General features: G+C 37.7%; 1 protein-coding gene across 19 annotated transcripts in view; it reads right to left on the bottom strand.

Annotated features, from left to right (window-relative positions):
• Positions 1-19,133, bottom strand: part of RALYL (RALY RNA binding protein like) — a 711,896-nt gene that overhangs the window by 97,429 nt on the left and 595,334 nt on the right. The window lies entirely within an intron of this gene.

Raw genomic sequence — 19,133 nt, 5'->3', positions numbered from 1 at the left:
ACTAGAAATTTGTTACTTTTTAAATACTTAGTTCTCAATGTAATTATGTTTCCAAAGGGTTTTACAAGACAATGTCCAATTGGATACAGTGCCATGTCAAATTATTGTATGTCTGGCAATACAAAGACTAACAACGGTATGCATGGTGTGGGATGGAAGATGAGAGCAGGTAGCAAAACAAAATTTGTTAATATTTGTAATTAAATATGAATGAAGGCCTTTTTCCAGACCAGATACAACATAGTTATCATTTTCTTCCTAAGGTATGTACAAAGAGGCTAAACAATGAACAAAAGGTATGGAAAGGAAAGGCTTAATGACTCACTACTGACTATAAGAATGCTAAGTAGAAATGTCGTTTTTTAGAAATTTAGCATTTTTCATCCTATTTTTATTTAAAAAAAATTTTTTTTTTTAAATTTTTTTTTCTTTCAACGTTTATTTTTATTTTTGGGACAGAGAGAGACAGAGCATGAACGGGGGAGGGGCAGAGAGAGAGGAAGACACAGAATCGGAAACAGGCTCCAGGCTCTGAGCCATCAGCCCAGAGCCTGACGCGGGGCTCGAACTCACGGACCGCGAGATCGTGACCTGGCTGAAGTTGGACGCTTAACCGACTGCGCCACCCAGGCACCCCTAAAAAATTTTTAATTTCTTATTTTTTTTTAGAGAGGACAAGTATGCATAGGGGAAGGGCTGAGGGAGAGGGGGAGAGAGAATTGTAAGCAGGCTCCATTCCCAGCCCTGAGCCTGATGGGGGCTCCACGGAACCTCCACAATGACAATGATGTGGGTTCCATGCAGGGTTCAAGGTGAGGCTAGACTTGAGGCTCAATCTCATGACCATGAGATAATGGCCTGAGCTGAAACCAAGAGTAGAACGCTAAACTGACAAGCCACCCATGTGCCCTTTTATTTTCACTCTAAAAACCTATGATTCAATCTACAGAGAAAAAAAATCCACCTTGGCTGAATCTTGCCAACAATACCTTAATATTTTAGAATACTTAAGTAGCAATAAGTATATTTCAGTGAAAAGATTAAGTTTCTTAAAGGAATACATCATAAAACTGCTCTAATCTACTTATATAAGTGTTGGAATTTACAAAGCCCTTTATATGCATTATTTTCTTTAATTTTTGTACTCAGAACAACTCGGTTGGATACTGTAACTAGAAGAAGCTAAGGTGCAAAGGACCTAAGTGACTTGCTCAAATTCTTTTTGCTAGTGAGTGACGGAGCTGAGACTGGAGAAGGCTCCTGAATCCATGTCTGAAGCATTTTTCCATCTCACTGTACAGCCCTCCCCCACCTGCAAGAAATTTAAACTCATGATGAACGAAGTATCTATACTATAAGGGAATGATGATTTTTAACGTTTATTTATTAATTTTTTATTGGCATGAAACATACATAACAAAATTTACCATTCTGACCATTTTAAGTATACGATTCAGTGACATTAAGTACATTCACAATGTTGTTTAAAGATCACACAATCCATTTCCAGGAATTTTTCATTATCCCCAAAAGAAATTCTGTACCCATTGAGCATTCTGTCGCTCCCCATCCCCCAGTCCCCTCAACCCCTGGTAATCTCATCCTACTTTCTGTCTCTGAATTTGCCTCTTTTAAGTACCTCATATAAGTGGAATCATACAATATCTGTCCTTCTTAGCCTGTTTTTTTCAGTTAGCATATTATTTTCAAGGTTTATCCCTATTGTACTATACATGAGAATTTCAATCATTTTTTTTAAGTTTATTTATTTATGTTGAGAGAGACAGACAGACAGCACAAGCAGGAGTGGGGCAAAGAGAGAGGGAGATAGAGGATCTGAAGTGGGCTTGGTGTTGAGAGCAGAGAGTCCGATGCAAGACTCGAACTCATGAACCGTGAGATCATGACCTGAGCCAAAGTCAGACACTTGACTGAGCTGCCCAGGCACAAGAATTTCATTCCTTTTTATCACTGAATAATATAATACTGTGTGTACACACACACACATCACTTTTTGTTTACTCATCTGTTGACAGACATTTGAGGGGTTTCCACCTCTTGGCTGTTGTGAAAAGGGTAGTATGAACACTTTGTGCAAGCATTTGTTAGAGTCCCTACTTTCATCCCTTTGGGATATATATAACTAGACTGGAATTGTTGGATCATAAAGTAATTTTATGTTTAACTTTTTGAGGAGCCACCATGAGACAGGCAAGTAATTTTATATTCCCCAATTGATCCATTTAACAATCCTTTATTTTGTAACTATTTTTTTTTAATCAGGAAAATTGAAAGAACGTATTAAGAAGCACTTGTTATTCCTGGTTTTAGAGATAAAGGTGTTTATATCTTTTTACACTCACTGCATAGCGGGGAAAAGCTGGATATAGCATACCAGGCCTATTAGAGTTAGTTCTGCCTCTAACACTGTCTAATGGAACATGGTGAGTTTGAACTCAAGTTCTGAAACGCAAAGCGCAGATGTACTCTCAGTGAGTGTCTGGATGGAGGGCGATGGTCAGGCCAATGCTGCTGCATTGTTATGCAAAACAAGGAGGTCGTGGAGACTATTGTCTAAAGAGAAAAATAGCCACTTTCGTCTGACAGTCACAGATTGTTAAGGTAGTAGTGCTTTATGCTTCAGTTTGTTTTGCTGATTTTGCTGGTGTAGATACGACTATGATGTTAAGAGATTTTAAAGACCACCTATTGGCTACCACCAATCCCTACCGTGTAAAGTTCACCTCAAAACCTTTCTGATACAGCAGTGCATATGCCTCTTTCACTGCAATTTACTCGCTTCTGTGGAAACAAGGCATATGATGACACGGGATCCAAACACGTGTCTGGAAGTCTCAAAGTTTAAAGTTATGCTACTTCGACTCACATTTGTCATGAGTAACCATCATATTTTCTTATGTTTATTTTTAAGAATATCTTGGTAGATCTGTAGTACTTACTCATCTTGTAACTGGAAGTTTGTATTCTTTGACTAATATCTTTCCATTTCCTCTACACACCCCCAACCCCCCAGTCTCTGGTAACCACCATTCTACTCTGTTTCTATGAGTTAGGCTTTTTCAGATTCCACATGTAAGTAGTATTACACACTATCCTTCTATGCCTGATTTATGTCACTTTGCATAATGCCCTCAAGGCCCATCCACGTTGTCTTCCAATGGCAGGATTTCTTTCTTTCTTATTGTTGAACACACACACACACACACACACACTACACCTTCTTTATTCATTTTTCTGTTGATGGACACATAAGAACTAACTAGTAATTGGGTGCCTGGGTGGCTCAGTCATTAAGTATCCGACTTCAGTTCACGTTATGATTTCATGGTTCGTAAGTTCAAGTCCCACATTAGGTGAGCTCAATCCCCGCCTCAGATGAGCTTAAGCCCCACTTTGGGTAAAAAAAAATCCGTGAGCCCTGCTTCGGGCGAGCCTTTCTTCTCAGTCTCTCTCCCTCTCTCTCTGCCCCTCAGTCACTTGCTCCCTATCTCTCTCTCTCTCTCTCTCAAAAAAAAAAAAAAAGGAGCTAGTAATTGTGTGATGTGGTGGAGAAGTTGGCTAATGCTTGGTGGTAATCATTTTGCAATATATTAAGTGTATCCAATCAACACATTGTGTATACCTTAAACTTGCACAACATTATATGTCAATTATATTTCAATAAAGCTGGGAAAAAAGGAATATGCTGGTAGAATACAAATGTATGCATAAAAGCATTTGTGTTTATATAATACAATGTGTTTATATATTGTGTTTATATAACACAAATGAGGTTCCCAACAGCCAAAGCACAGAAAAAAAAGATTATCATTTTAAGAGACTTATCTAGATTTTGTTTAGAAACACAGCATCTGGAGAAGAAAACATTCTACTTATTGAAGCCTTATTCTTTGTATTTTAACACACATAATGTTATTTAATCTTAACAACAATCTATAAGATGTAGAGTATTATTCCAGTTTTACAGGACGCTGAGGTCTAGAGAATATATATATATATATGTGTATATATATATATATACATATATATATATTTTAATATGAAATTTATTGTCAAATTGGTTTACATACAACACCCAGTGCTCATCCCAACAGGTGCCCTCCTCAGTACCCCTCACCCACCCTCCCCTCCCACCCATCCCCCATCAACCCTCAGTTTGTTCTCCATTTTTAAGAGTCTCTTATGGTTTGGCTCCCTCCCTTTCTAACCTTGTTTGTTTCCTTCCCTCCCTCATGGTCTTCTGTTAAGTTTCTCAGGATCCACATAGGAGTGAAAACATATGGCATCTGTCTTTCTCTGTATGACTTATTTCACTTAGCATCACACTCTCCAGTTCCATCCACGTTGCTACAAAAGGCCATATTTCATAGAGAATACTAAATACCCTAGATAACACAGGTCAAGTATTCTAGTAAAGCATATTCATTCATATGCTCATTTATCAAAATTTGATTGAGGACATGTGTGTTAGGAACTGTACTTGGCACTTAGGTTTAGAAGCAAACGGGTCACCTGCGTGGCTCAGTCAGTTAGGCGTCCGACTTCAGCTCAGGTCATGATGTCATGGTTCATGAGTTCAAGCCCTGCATCGGGCTCTGTGCTGACAGCTCAGATTTTAGAGCCTGTTTTGGATTCTGTGTCTCCCTCTCTCTCTGCTTCTCTCCCTGTCTCTCAAAAATAAAAAATAAACATTTAAAAAAAGAGAAGCAAGGTAGGAGCCTAACTTTGGTATGCGCCAATTAGCAAACACAGATGACTTTATGATATTGATCCATCTCTCTTCTATTGCCACTAGCTCACCCTGCATCTCACAAACTCCCCTGCATCGTGTTTCAGCAGAACTGAGTTCAACCTCTGTCCTCTAGAGAGTCCTGAATACAGTCTTTCTGTGCCTGTCTAATTTGTATGTTGCATTTTTTTTCTTTGACAGTGGTGGAGACAGATAAAAAGCTTAGAAGAAAACCATTTTACATTGGAAATACTCGGAAGTAAATGAATGGGATAGAGAAAGACAGAAGGGGAGAACTATTTAAAGAGATGAATCAAGCCCGGCCTCTCTGAGGGGGTGACATACAACTGGAGGCTTGAAGGATGAGAAAGGTCCTATGAAGAGCCAGGAGAGAAAAGGGACAGAGGGAACAGAAGGCACAAAAGGTACAGGTCAGGAAAAATCCTGCTGGACCCAATGAAGCCAGAGGGTCAGTCCAGGGCTACTGTTATTACTCAGACAAGAACAGTGTCCTCAGCAACACTGCAGCAGAAAACAGGGAGAGGGGTCAACAGGTTCAGGACACGTTTTGGAGGCAGACTCAAGTGGATTTCTCACTGAGTCAGTGTCGGAAACTGGGCAGACTCTGTTATCCTTTCTCAACCTGGGAAAGATTGGGAGGAAGAGGTTCTAGAGGAAAATCTTGAGTTCAGTTTTGGACAAGATAGCATTTGGATGCTTCTGATTCAATCAAGAAACACTTTCATGGGTGATTGATGAGTCTTACTGAGGTGAACCCCAAAGAGAGGGCTTGCTGGGAAAGTGAGTCCAGGAGTTATGAGCATGCTCATGGCAATAAGGCCATTAAAAAGGTGAGATCTTCAGGAGTGAGCATAGAGAGAGAGGAAATGGAGGTCGGTCTTGGGGATCGTAGAATTGTAGAGGTCAGGGAAGAGGAGTAAAAGCAAAATAGTTTGGTCAGATGTTGACAGGAGACAGAGTTTGAAACTATGAAAGCTCTGAGTCTGGGCCCCGGCTTGCCACTGACTTTGTATGACATTTGTGCTAGTTTGCTAGGGTGGCCATAACAAAACACCACACATTAGGAGGCTTAAAGAACAAAAATTTATTTTCTCACAATTCTGGGGGCTAGGAATTCAAGGTCAAGGTGTTAACAGGTTTGATTTCTTCTGAGGCCCCTTTAAAAAAATTTTTTTTTACGTTTGTTTATTTTTGAAAGAGAGAGACAGAGAGACAGAGCACGAATGGGGGGTGGGGGAGAGCAGGGAGAGACAGACTCTGAAGCAGGCTCTAGGCTCTGAGCTATCAGCACAGAGCCCGACATGGGGCTCAAACTCACAGACCAGGAGATCATGACCTGAGCTGAAGTTGGACACTTAACTGACTGAGACACCCAGGCACCCCAAGAACACTTTTTTTTAAAGTTTATGTATTTTGAGAGAGAGAGAGAGAGAGAGAGAGAGAGAGAGAGAGAGAGTGTGTGAACTGGGGAGGGACAGAGAGAAAAGGAGAGAGATGGGGGGGTAGGAGGGGCAGAAAGAAAGGGAGGAGAGAATGCTAAGAATGCTCCCCACACTGCCAGTGCAGGGCCCAATTCATGAATCTTGACATCATGACCTGAGCTGAGATCAAGAATCGGAAGCTTAATCTGAGCCACCGAAGCCCCTCATGAGGCCACTTTCTTTACTTGGCAGATGGCTACCTTCTTGTCTCCGCATGTGGTCATCCCTCTGTCTGTGTTGTCTGAGTCCTAATTTCTTCTTCTTATAAGAATACCTGTCATATTGGATTAGGGTCCACCAATATGACCTCATTTTAAGTTTATCACTTCTTTAAAGACTACCTCCCAATATAGTCACATTTTGAGGAACTGTGGATTAGGGTTTCAACAGGTGAATTTTGGGGGAATGAATTAGCTCATAGCAACACTGAACAATCTATTTAATCTTTGCAAACTGCAACTGCAAGATGGAGTAGCACAGTTTCTAGTGACAATTTTTAATCATTTTTCATAGAGCTGATATTTAAACCCAGGTTTATCTGAATCGGAAGTTGGTGATTTTTCTTATTGTGTCATGTTGCATTAGATATTTGTTAACTTAATAAACTTAATAATGGTAATGCTTTAGCATATATAACTATTTATCTTCAGATGTTCAAGAGAGCATTTTAAAGATTTATGAACATGACGATGAGAACACTTAAAGATATACAAATTCATCTTAATTTTTATATATGTTTCCTCTCTCTTTTTAAACTCCCCAAGTGCCAACTATGACATATGGACCAATTAATAAATATGCTATTAATGGGGATGACAATGATGATTCCACTCATGTGTCTCATACCATTAGGAAATACTTCAATAATTTAACAGCCTTCTGGAAGTTTAAAAATGCATGAGAAAAAAGAAATCATTTTTATTTTTCTTAGCTGCTGCTTAAATTATCTTGTCCAATCTGCTTATTTTTTGTTCATTCCTGACTGCTAAGACGTATTTGCAAGAACAAGTGGTAGCTGAGCATCCTGACTGTTTGATCTCCAAGTCCCACCGTCTGCCATCAGGAACTCAATTTTACCTGTCAAAGTTCAAAATGAAATGAAATGCACAAACAGACCTGTCTTGGTAATCATGACAAGCCTGTTTTTGTCTTAATGGTTTGGGCTTTTAGCAGAAATGTCATGGCTGTAGTCGGTTCAGGTCATAGGCTGCAAACTCAAGCTGGCTTTCCAAGGAAGAAAAAGAGATGCAAAGAGGTGAAAAGAGATAACCACAGGGCAAGTCTGATTTGTGACAATTATGCTTCCCCAGTTTTCCTGCCACTAGCTCCTTATATTTTCTTTTCCCTTCCCCAGCTTTGTCTCTCTTAAAAATCCCTTCCTTTTCTTTCTGTGTGAAACTCTATTTGAAATTAGTTGTCAAAAAATGGCATTTCCAGAAGTCATGTTCAGGTTTTTAAGGTGTTTTATGTATTCTAGGATTTTATTGCCGGGAAAGACTTGTCTTTCAAGTTAAAAAGAGACAGTCTTTCCTTTCCTCATAAATGGTTATGTTCATGAGATAATTTTCTTTTCTCTTCCTTTTCCCTTTTTTCTGTTTTTTGTTTGTTTGTTTTTGTTTTTAAAGGTAGAAATTTTGCAACTTGCATTGTAGTAGCTTTGTATGGCAATCTGGTTCTTAGTCCGCTGAAAACAAAATGGTCATAAATTACATGTTTTAGGCAGTTTCTAAGAAGGAACTAAGTCAAGGAAATGTCAAGGCTTCTGTTGTTTAAAGGCGTGGTCACTGGCAAGGGGCAGGTACTTGACTTTTAAAAAAGTGAAACAACAGTTTTGAATATTTCACACAAATAAATAGTGCATATTTAAAAATTTTTAAATCTGGTACACTTCTATGACTTTTATCCTACTTTGTTCTACCTGCTCAGATTCCCTCAAAACTTAATGAGAAACTGGAATTAGTAATTGTTTAGAGTTGCACACTCACAATCTTTATTTTATTACTGAAGATTAAATGACACCAAATAGCTTCCCTGAAATTTAATTTAAACTTTTTCATTTATAGAAGAAGAAATCACAACTCATTAGGATTTGCAATATATGAGATCAATTTTATCTAATCCCTTTAAATTCATAAAACCAGCTTCCTCTGACTAGACTAATACACAAAAGTATTTCTTTTTATTTTCCATTGCAGAACTTCATTAAAATATAATCTGAAGAAAATGAATAAACTTCCTAGCACAAGGAGGGAGCTTTTTAATGGTTTCGTTACAGACATCCTGCCAATAGTAACTGCTACTGGAACCTTCTCAATTGCTATATCTGGCTTCCCAAATTAAATGGAATAATCAATTGCTGAGTATTTTAAGTCAGGCATGATATTGGGAGTTGTGAATAAGAATATCTGCAGAACATGGCTTCTAACTTCAAGGAATGTCAGTCTAAGTGTAAGGGATTAGACAAATATACATATGAATATAATTTAAGCAGAATTTGAAAAAAAATGCCAAAATAGAGATTAAAACTTCTATGAAGCTTATAGACAGAAGAAATAGGATGTGATTGGTGGGACACAGATATCAAGCAAGGCTTTAGAAAAAGATGGCATTTGAATTGGTCTTTGTAAAGGTTAGGAATTTGACAAGTGAATGTTCAAAAGGAGGCCATTCCAGAAGGTCAAAAATTGGTGGTAGGAAAACGTGGAATAAGTTTGTAAAACAGTGTGTTTTTTATTACTCTATGTCATCAGCACAACTTTTCTTCAGAGTACCTGTGGAAGTCATCAATGCAGAGGTCATGATGTAGGCTAACTGACTGAATTTCCGGAGCATACTTCTCCATGGTTAAGATTGTTGGTATAAGTATCCTCAGAGGTATCTATAGGATCCTATTTCTAACTTGTCATCAAATCTGGTGTAGGTTTCCAAATGCCAGAGAATATACAGTTGAACAGATTTATAAACTGTGTCAAGATAATATGTATGTGGCCAAAAATCTGTCTATTTTCTTTTAGGGAATACACAAAAATTTAATTTTACTTTGGAGTGTGTGTGTGTGTGTGTGTGTGTGTGCGTGTGTGTGTATGTGTGTAATGGACAGACACACACACATACATTAAAAATTCAAAAACAGTTAAAGAAGCTACTTAGTCTAAGTTTCAGTGACAAAACACTTGATTTACTACCAAGGACTCTGGAATTGAGGGAGGAGGTGAGTGGGAACCTAAAGAATTGTGACACATTCATTGAGTTCCTTAATTGGGGATCAGACCTGGGAGCTTAGCAAGTAACTAAGATGCAGTAACTAAGAAATTGAAAAGATGAAAACAATCCAGCCAGCTCAGGTATGAGTTCTGGTCTTTTAGACGATGGAGTCAAGCTCCCTGTTTCACACACTTAATGGATAATTACTTTAACTAAAGCAGGTGAAGAGAGTGCATTCTGGGAACAAGAGAGAAAAAGGAGGGGAAAAAGAATTATTTTTCTGTGTTTTGGCTGAGTTAACACAGGGATTGTGATTTTGGAAGTATTTTCCTGAATGGGGCGTGCTTGCTGCCTTTCTCTATGCCTGGTTCTGCTTACACATGAAATTCCAAAATTGTGTTTAGTTTTTGCTTTTGTCTTCTGGTCTAGAATAAATGAAAAGAAAATGATTCTTTTTAATTAATAATTACTTGATAAAGCTATAATGAAATTAAAATTTACTTTTTTGCAACAGCATGACATACCTTGTAAGAGAGCTATAACCGTGAAGGCAAGAGAATGAAGAATCTAGCTATTGACAAGGTCTGGCCTACAGATAAATAGTCTTGCCTGGACCACTGAAATGATCTCCAAACCGGTATTTCTGGTCCCAAGGATATCTACATCTCTGCCCATGATATACACTGCTAGTGACTTGAAAGCAACCTTTTTACAAAATATCAAAAATAAAGCAACAACAAAAACTCTTCAATTATTCCCTGTGGCCTACAAGGTAATGTTCAGACTCTTTAGTATTCAGTGTTCTCCGAAACACGGATCCTTCTTCAATATTCTCTAATAATTCATTCAACTACTCTTTCAACCATTCAGCATTTCTCAACATATACTCTTGTGGCAGAGAAACATTCCTTGTGGCCATAGGGAGACATTCTCATGTCTCTACACAGTCTTCTGTATTATCCCAACTGGTTGCTCAACAGTTTCCAATTACAGGTTTTTGCTCAAACTCTCCATCTGTCAACATGTTATATCTTCTTTCAGTTGAATATTATCCATTCTTAAAGGCCAAACTCAAGCCCCACATCTTCCCCAAGTATAAAGTCTGTGGGGTTACACTGAATTCCATGTATTGTGCTATTCCTTGATTATAGTCTTTTTGAATTGACACTTAATTCTTGCTTGTCAGCTCTCTGCTTTTCCTGTCACTTAGCTAATCTATATAGATTTATTTCTGTTAGCCTTTCCCTTCACAAACCAATCTCTTTATTCCATTCATCATTCTTGTCTTCCTTCTTTGAACTTAATCTAATTTGTCTTAATTTCTTGACATGGAAGTTTCCAGAGTAAAATATTCCAGGTGGATTCATGTCAAAATCCTGTAGAGTATTATCTATCTCTTTGTTTTAACTGAATTCAGCCATAAATGTTCAGATTTCATTCTTACAGCTCCTTATGCATACTTCTATCTGACCATATCATATAAGAAGTGACCATCTATGAGTTTATTGCACTGGATTGTGAGCTCTGAAAAGGCAGAGTGTTTGCACTCATCCATTTGAAATATTTTGAATTGAATGTTATGTGTCTGTGACAATTTCTGCTATAATATGTATTGTTATTACTTTTGGTAGGAAAAATGTCTATATTAAAATTTTCAAACACCTGAATATTAATATTAGTATGTTTAGACCATTACAATTGCTGTGTTGGGGCACCTGGGTGGCTCAGTCCGTTGAGCATCCAACTTCGGCTCAGGTCATGATCTCACAGTTTGTGAGTTCGAGTCCCAAGTTGGGCCCTGTGCTGACAGTGCCCGGCCTGCTTCAGATACTGTCTCCCTCTCTCTGCCTCTCCCCCACTCGTGTGCATGGTTTCTCTCTCTCACTCTCTCAAAAATAAATAAACATTAAAAAATAAAACAATTGCTGTGTTGGGTTAGCCTTTTCTACCAACAATTTTTTTTTATGTTTAATTACTTTTTGAGAGAGAGAACAAGCTGGGGAGGGGCAGACAGAGAGGGAGAGAGAGAGAGAATCCCAATCAGGCTCAGCAATCTCAGCACAGAGCCCAATGGGGCTTGAACCCACGAATGGTGAGATCACGACATGAGCTAAAATCGAGAGTTGGTCGCTTAACCAACTGAACCACCCAGGCATCCTGAGACTTTTCTGCCAATAAATTGATATCTATTCTAGATCCACCTTTTTTTTGTTTGTTTGTTTTGCTCTTGCTTTGTGATAATGGAGCTAGATTCTATAAACATCGCCCATTTGTCCGTTGGCACTATGTTAGGGTTTGTCAGAGGGCACTGGAGTAAAACCACAAGGCAAAGAAGAGGAAGCAGCTTCTTTTCCAGGTTTCCATAGGCTTTTCTCCTTGCTCATCTGGCACTGCTGTTGGCAGCATGTGGGAGAGCCAGTGATGCTCACTGGCACCCCGGCAGGAGGGTGCCTACCCATTATCCCAGGCCACCAACACCCCAACTGATTTCTCTGTCATACAGTAGGCTGCAGTCACACCGTCTCTTTTTTTTTTTTTAAATTTTTTTTTTTTCAACGTTTATTTATTTTTGGGACAGAGAGAGACAGAGCATGAATGGGGGAGGGGCAGAGAGAGAGGGAGACACAGAATCGGAAACAGGCTCCAGGCTCCGAGCCATCAGCCCAGAGCCCGACGCGGGGCTCGAACTCACGGACCGCGAGATCGTGACCTGGCTGAAGTCGGACGCTTAACCGACTGCGCCACCCAGGCGCCCCCACACCGTCTCTTATGGGGGGGGGTGAATCTCAGCCTCAGAGAGAGAGGCTCTTCAAATTTCTTCCTTCTTTGGACACTCTCCCTCAGATTGTAATATAATCTGTACAAGAAGACTAGTGGGCATTAACTAAAGAGTAGTGTATTTAAAAAACTAGATAATAATTCCACTGGACTCTTACTTTTTAGACATCTCTGGGAATAGTTTAGCATATTTCAATAAAGTTGCATAAGGATATTAACCAACTGGAATGCATACAAATGAAAGAAATTAGGATGGCAATAAGTCTCAAAAAATGACTCTGTATGAAAACGGTTGAATTAAATAAGGATGTTTGGTCTAGAGAAGAAAACCTTCGGGAAAGAAGGCAGCTAACTATTTAATTATTTGAAAGGTTGTCTAGTGACAGAGGCGTTGAATTTATTCATTGTGGGTCCAGAAGGCAAAATAAGTCTTAAAGGGTAGTAATTACAAGGAACAATGTTACTGCTAAATATAACAAAGAAATAGAATAATGAGTTCCGAATATCTTGAGTGTCTAGTAGTTTTGGCAAGAAAATAGAATCATAAAAAGAAAAATACCATGACAAAACACTGTATGATCTAGTATAACAGTGTAACAGATACATGTGCTTCAAGAAGAGCCTGAAAATCATTTGTTAGGGATTTTGTAGAGAAGAGAATCGAGAAGAGAATCGATGCATTACATAGTTCTGGGATATCTTCCAAGTTGAAATTTCATGATTTTATTAAATCAAATTACTTTGTTAAAATGTAACATTTAACTATTCACCTACAAGTCTTTGGAAACATGGTGACAGAAACAAGATTTTCTGCTTAGCACCAGTTCCAGTCTCTTTGACTTTTCTCAGTCAAACTTATGCAGAATTAAAGAAATCAAAATTGAATTTTCGTATTATCTAGAAATAAATAAAAAGAACGTTTCTTCCAAAACCTATGGGACACACTAAAAACTAGACTCAGAAAAATATATACCTTAAACGTGTTCATTATTACAGACTAAACATGAAAGAGAAGAGAATTCAGTCTTAATCTTACTAGAGAAACAGCAACACGATAAGCCAAAGTAAACTAGGGAGAGGAAACTAATACCGGACTCAAGTCTGAAAATCTATCAGCACAATCTGGCACAAAAACAAATGAAAGGAGGAAAATATGATTTTCATCAGTAGATGCTAAAGAGGTATTTGATAAAGTTCAGAGGCATTCCTTACAATATACTCTAAGTAAAACAGTCCAAAAGAAAACTACATACATATGTGCCCCAAACAAGAAGGAATACTGAATGATTCTTCCATTCCTTATTGACTTGGTTTATACTCTGTCAATAACTACCCTCATGGGTACCATCATGTATAAACATAGCTTATTGTTGCAGTCTGTATTCTACTTTCACTGAATTGCCAGTTTTTATCCCTAAATTACACATTTGTAGAAGGGAGCATCTCCTTCATAATTACTATTCTTCAAGTTTTTTTTTTTTTATATACTATTCTTAGCTCTAGATAAACTTTAGAAACATTGTCAGTTCTTCCCCACCACTGTCATTTTTTTCCTAGTCTTTCTTGGCAAATCATTTTGTCCCTTCATGAAGTTTTCAGTTAAAGAACATGACTAAATGGCGGTTAAACATATATTTATAAATTAAGTTGATCCTTCTGATGCTGGTGTCCAGAATCAAAGCAAAGTTAGTAGCTATCTTTATAAAATTCTGTCTGGGTTTGGTACATGGTAAGACATATTATCTCTTGATGTCTTTCTGTTACCTTCACAAAAGATGACATAACTGAAGACAGAATTCTTGTTACAATCTTTTCCCTCAAAAATATCTGTTATTGACTTCCTAGTATAACATCACAGAGAAAACCGAGTCCAACTTTAGTTTTTCTCTTAAAGTTAGCTTTTTTTTTTTTTTGGCATGGATACCAATAGCTTTGCTTACATTTCAAATTGTAAAAACCTCATTTATAAAATCAATAATTATATTTTATCTTTCATTGCTTACTCTTTCGTGCTCTGTAATATTATTTTCTGTGACAATATCTATTATTTCCAGATTAAACTCTATGAACTTACATCCATTTCTTTTTCCTTATTCTCATTTTGCCACTTTCCTCTATTTTACTCAGGAAATGTTTATCATCTTTTTCCCTAATATCATTTATTGGCTCCTCCCCCCCCCCCCCCCCCCAGTGGGGTATCAAATGTGCCATTTACTTCTTCCTATGAGGCATTGTATCGAATCTGGAGTTCAGTTAAAGATCAGCTGATATTTTCTGGATTAGTCTCTTCTTACCATCTATGAATATTCTTTAGAGGCACTTTCGTTCTGAGCCTTACTGAGCTAAATTAACAGGCATTTTCTTTAATATTCTTCAGTTCTTAAATCTTTTGTTTTTACTTTTAAACTGAGATAAAATTGGTGTATAACATTGTATTAGTTTTAGGTGTACAGCATAATGATTTGATATATTGCAAAATGATGACCAAAATAAGTTTAGTTCACATCCATCACCACACATAATTACAAAATTGTTTTCCTTTGTGTTGAGAACTTTTAAGATCTTCTCTCTTAGCAACTTTCAAATATACAACACAGTAAAATTAACTATAATCACTTATGTTGCCAGGACTTACTTCTCTTATACCCGGAAGTGTGTGTATTTCAACCACATATTCATTTTGAACAGAATTAAATCTTACTCAGAGGCATGAGGTCCCTTTGAGACCTCACAATATTGCTGGGCTTACTTGTAGTGAGGAATTTTTTCATACGCTGCCCGGCTTTTTTTTCTCATTAGTTCTTTTCTAAGTCAATATTCAGTGTTTCCATTATTATGACTACGTAAATATTATTTACAGTTGAGCAAATGTGATTACATTTCCTTCTTGTACAAATTGTTTACTTGGCCTTTGTGATGGCCTCATTTTTTATCCTTCCTGGAGTTCTCCATTGTCCTGCCGTAACCCGGACGGGTACCCTCTGGTTCTGCTACAAAGCGACAATCTTGGTACTTTTCTTCACCAGCCACTGGGACCTTTTTCTTTTTTGTGTTAGATGTTCTTTTGGTTTTGTTTGTTTTTTTGTTTTTGTTTTTGTTTTTTGGTTCATCAATGATTCTGGTGGAATGAGCTTGAGTAAATTTCTTAGAAAGGATCTGCTAATCCTTTGATTTCTGAAAATACAGCTGATTCTCATTATTCACGGATTCTGTATTTGTGAATCTGCAACGATTACTTATAGCCCTCAGATCAATACTTGTGTGCTTTTGTGGTCATTAACAGACATACCCAGAGTGGCAAAAAGTTTGAGTTCCGAGGCAGCACACAAAGTTTCTTTGTTCAGATCTGACACTGCAGATAAGTACACTTTTGTGGTCTACTTATGTCACACTTTTTGCACTTTTGTGCTTTTCATTGGTGATTTTCCTGTCTGCAATGGCTCCTAAACAGTATGCCAAAGTGCTGCTTAGTGTTCCTAACCACAAAAGGCTGTGATGTGCCCTAGGGAGAAAACATGTGTGTCAAACAAGCTTGCTTTAGGCAAGAATTACAGTGCGGTTGGCCATGAGTTCAATGTTAATGAATCAATGATATGTAGGACATAAGCTATCTTTAAACAGAAACACACACAAAGCAAGGTTATGTATTAATTGGTTAACGAAAATGTTGTGACCAGAGGCTCACGGGAACCTAATCCTCTATTTCTCTTAGGAGTAATGGTTCAGTATTTGCTGATGCAGTGGTTGGAGTGACTTTATAGAACCGAACTACCACAAAAATACAAGAGTCAAGTGGATCTTTTCCTTATCTTTCTTTATGCTTGATTGACAAAGTGTTTGGTAGGAGTGACAGTCTGGATCTTCGGGTTGGATATCACTTGCAGAATTTGAGGGCATTACTTTGTTGTCTGTCATTTCCTAATGTTGAGAAATTTGATGTCATTTTGATTGTAAGTCTTTGTATGTGACTTTTATTCCTCTACTTGAAGGTTTAAGGTCTTCTCAACTATAGTAATTAAATTGCCTTAGTCTGGATCATCTGTCATTCTCTGTGTTGAAAATATTTCCTTTGAAAACTCCTGTGTTTCAGTTTTAGGACATTTTCTTGCATTAATTATTTGATAATGTCCTATTTTCTCATTGTGAAACAATTACTACTAGATATTGCTGAGAGTAAGCCTCTAATCATTTTTAAATCTTTACTATTTTCCAGCGCTTTGCCTTTGTGATCTTTTAAGTTTATATTCCAAACTTTCATTGAACTTTTCATTTCTGCTATGTTTTTAATTTCTAGGAATTTTTTTTGTTTTGTTTTGAGATTTTTTTGGTTTGTTTACTTTAGTTTAGTTTATACTCCTTATACTCCCTGTATTTTATACTCCTTATATTTCCTTTACTTTTGTGGAATTCTGATTTTTCTCTGGGGTTTTCTTCCTGTCACGTTAGAGTATTTTCTCAAATATCCAGTGATCTTCAGATCATAATTCAGAGCATGGCACCAAAAACCTGGCTGGATGTTGGATGTGTGTGTGTGTTGTGTGTGTGTGTGTGTGTGTGTGTGCATACATATGCAGGACTTGCTGACTGGAGGGTCTCATTGCGGTGTGATGGGGCAGGATCCTAGGGTTTACTGGGATTGTAAAATGTCAGTATTACCAGATCTGTATTACCAGAGATGGCCTAGGGTTTACTGGGATTGTAAAATGTCAGTATTACCAGATCAGTATTACCAGAGATGGCCAGTTTTCTCAGAGAGGATAAACTGCTAAGTCTTAATTAAAGAGAAATCTCATCCAGGTCTAATGTTGAAAAATAATGGCACTTTCAGGTTGCCCTAATTTTTCCATAGGCCATTAAGATGGTGGCAGGATTCCTCACCCCACCCCCTGCTCCCAACTGTGAAGCTAGAGCATGGGTTGGAGTGTTAGGAATTAATGTGATTTCTGGCACTCAGCAAACATTTCACATATATTAATTTTCTTCCTCATGGTAGAATATCTTGCAAAGCAAAGGGAGTCACCGAAGACCAGACAGGAGAACATAAACTCCTCTTTGAATGCATACATTTTTTACATGAAGAAAATGAAAGAGAAGCAGATGGGAGGAGAAGAGGGGAGGAAGAGAAGGGTGAGGAGGTGAGAGAAGGATAATGGGAGGAGAGAGAGGAAAAAAGAGGGAAAGGAAGAGGAGGAGAGCGAGGAGGAAAGAAAAGAATAGCGAGAAGGAAGGAGGGGAAAGGAGGCAGGAGAGGGGGAAAAGGGGTGAGGGGAGCTGAAGAAAGGTTGAGCACAGGGCTTCTCAGTCTCCCGTGATGTGGTTACTGGTTAATATGCCAGTTATGTCATTCAGTGTCTCTTCTAAGATACCCTTGGTGCAGCCAAATGGCACTCCTAGTTATCTCCAGGATAGAAACTAAGCCTGCCTGTGTCCCATCACGACTTTTTGTTTAAAACCTGTCTTTCAAGAATTATCAAGTAATCCCTCACACCACAAAGATATGCTTATTTTTAATTTTTTCTCCTATAGCAGATTAGAGTTGCCAAGAAATGCCTTGTATTATAGATACAAGCTTCTTTGTGTTTATACACTTCATGAGATGACAAGGTCCTTAAAGGCAAAGACAGTCTTATCCAAAACTTCTCAATTACTGTAGTGAAGGACCAGCTTTTTATTTTAAAAATTTCCCATCCATCACAGACTGATAATTTTATAAAACACAAAATCATACACTTAGATGTCAAAGCAGGATAAAAATGCTATAAAATGTTCTAAATGCTTTCTCTTCCTTTTTGTATTTTACTAGTCACACTGGTTAAAATCAGTTCATGGATTGGTACTGTTTTACTGAATCCACTATCTTGCTTTGATCCTGGAAATATGATTTGAGAAGAATTTTGTACAGAATAAATTAAATCACATCCAAGTGTAATTAAATTGATATTCAGAAATAAAGATAAAGATCCTGGATTTGATTAGAATGAAATGGCATCATAATATCCACTTCTTGTTTTTAACTCTTGGTTTGTAGTTTGAAAGTTTAAATGTTAAGCAGTTAGCAATGTTCTCAAAAACAATGCAAATTGCAGAAGTTTTTCAATCTACTCGACATTTAAGTCTAAATAATTTGGGGCCACCCTTCGTCTGTCATTGTCAAAAGTAAAGTTTCACCCTACTAAATTTTCCAGCAATGATAAGTTGGTGTTGCGATCTTTGTAGTATGGAAGAAAGCTCAATATTCAATCATACTAATAGGAAACTATTTCTGTCTAGTAGTCTGGTTTTAAAACAGAGTCTGACATTGTTATTACATAGTATTTCACACATACACTCACAGTGGTCTTCACATAATGAATTTGCACTTAATGAAATTAGACAGCTATTCATTGAACAAAGGGCAGCAATGCTATCAAATTATTTCTTGTGAACTTCAAACTAACAATTGGTAACTGAAGCAAATAGGAATGAATGTTTGGATTTATTGGGAAGCCCCCTAATCTCTGACTCGGTGGTCTGACATGGGAATCTGGAGTGCTCAGCATGCCAGGGGTCTACTGAGATTCATTTTGGTCATCAAAGGCCCATGATTAAGGAACACATTTTTAAAATCACTTCTTTAGGGAGCCTCACTTTTTAAAAGGCTTTCAAGATTTTTAGTATCCGATAGGGCTGTAATATACACCTCACTGAAATACCACTAGCACGATAAGATAATTTAACCGAGATCTGGGAGAAATATCTCATCAAGTGTTTCATCTTTTTTATGCTTTTCATTGAAGCTAAGAGGAAGCGATAGTCCAGGGTTGTCTACTGTTGAATTAAACCAGAGGCACTGTTATGTTATTTTGAAGTTGAATGTGGCCTGCAGGTTCTAATGGTTAAGTTCTGAATGTGGTCTAATG

This window comes from Prionailurus viverrinus, chromosome F2 (genome assembly GCF_022837055.1).
Source record: "Prionailurus viverrinus isolate Anna chromosome F2, UM_Priviv_1.0, whole genome shotgun sequence".
Lineage (NCBI taxonomy): Eukaryota > Metazoa > Chordata > Mammalia > Carnivora > Felidae > Prionailurus > Prionailurus viverrinus.
The sequence above is the reverse complement of the archived record's forward strand: the minus strand, read 5'-3'. Positions and strand labels throughout refer to the sequence as shown.